General features: G+C 44.7%; 1 protein-coding gene across 6 annotated transcripts in view; it reads left to right on the top strand.

The window, feature by feature from the left end:
- The window catches only part of Ttc39b (tetratricopeptide repeat domain 39B), a 208840-nt gene that overhangs the window by 171730 nt on the left and 35414 nt on the right, over positions 1 to 1696 (top strand). The gene's annotated exons all lie outside the window — the stretch shown is intronic.

The raw sequence follows: 1696 nt of genomic DNA, 5'->3' as shown, positions 1-1696 counted from the left end.
AAACACACACACACACACACACACACACTAAAATAAAAATAAAAATCTTTTAAACTTAAATGAAAATTTTCTACTTTGAAATAATTTGTTATTATAATTTTTATATATCTATTCAGATTTAAGATGCACTCATCCTACAAAATAAAAAGCTCGATTATAGTTTAAAATCAGCTTTTATCCTTGCATGAAAACTTTCCACTGTGAGAGCTGGAATGACTGAGTGGCTACTGAGTTCCTACTACTAATGCAGTGGACCAAATTCAGGTCCTAGCTCCCACGTCAGCAGTGCACTGCCTGGAATTCCCGGTCCCAGGGATCCTATGCCTCTGGTCGTCTCGGGTACCGATACAGAGCACAACACATCCACATGCAGACATTAACAGAATATATATCAGAGATATTTTTCATTAGAAAGGATTTTCACGGCTCTTTCACTTAGATGCAGAAATACATACTGCATAATCACAGCTCATTGTTAAACTGACATCGATGCCTTTACAGTGTCCAGCTGTCTCAGTGTTCCTTTTGTTCGAGGGTATAATCTGAGAGTCACGTTTAGTTGCCATGTCCCCTTAATCTCTATCTGCTGAGACAGGCTCTCATTCTAGCCCATACTGGCCTTGAACTCAGACAGTAACCCAGGCTGACTTTGAACTCCTGGAAATCCTCCTGTTTCAGCCTCTTGAGTGCTAGGATTGCAATCCTGTGCCACCAAGTCTGTTTTGTTTGCTTGTTTTGTTTTGTTTGTTTTAAAGACAATGAATGTGTCTGGGGCAGACAGCAGTCTGGGCTAAGTTGGAAGGATCTGAATCACAGTAGTTCTTGTCAGTTAGTACTGTTTAGAAGCCAGGTTAGCTCTGAGCTTGCTAGATTTGCCTAGAAAGTGTCCTAAGGGAAACTGTGCCTTACACATTACATTACATTGATGATAGGAGATCATCTGGTTACACTTTATGATTTTGTCTGTTGCTCTTTGTGGCACTAGGATGGAACGTGGGGCCTTGGGGACAATATATAGGTAGGTGTCCTGTCACCGAGACACATCCTCTGTGATCCCTTCTCAAAGGACTGTTTCCCGGTCCAGTAGGCAGTTACCACTTACTTTTTCACATGCCTTTGATTGTTTGTCTTTTGAAGATGATCTGGGGTCTGGGGATGTAGCCTACTAGCACTTTCCTAGTGAATGAGAGCCTGGGGTTCAGACACCTCTACCACCACCAGCAGCAGCAGCAGCAGCAGCCACCACCAGAACCAGAACCACCAGCACCACCCCCACCCCACCTCACTCCTACCCACCCCCACCAGCACACCCTCCTCACACCCTTTTGCTTCTGCAAAGGGAAAGCTCAGACAATCGGTGCAGCTGTGATGGCAATAGTCTCAGCAAGCTCTGACCGATCTCTGTGAGTCTCTGGCTGCTACAGGGAATTGAAATCTTTGCCTGCAGCACCTGAATTTCAAGGTGGCAGGCAGGGCTGTGACGTGTTCACAGCAGTGGAGACCTAAACACTCCGGAAGCCTTCCTGGAATTGCTCCAGGAAACTAAGGTTGACGCCCTGAGATTCTGTGGCTCCTAAATTGAGCTTGCTGACGGTTGATCCCTCTTTTCCTTTAAATTTACAAACACTATTCCCTAAACACTGTACAAATGGATGTTTCCTTTCTCCTTGGTGGGAATTACCCAGTAGCTTTGGGA

The sequence above is a fragment of the Microtus ochrogaster genome, chromosome 10 (genome assembly GCF_000317375.1).
Source record: "Microtus ochrogaster isolate Prairie Vole_2 chromosome 10, MicOch1.0, whole genome shotgun sequence".
NCBI classification, from domain to species: domain Eukaryota; kingdom Metazoa; phylum Chordata; class Mammalia; order Rodentia; family Cricetidae; genus Microtus; species Microtus ochrogaster.
The sequence above is the reverse complement of the archived record's forward strand: the minus strand, read 5'-3'. Positions and strand labels throughout refer to the sequence as shown.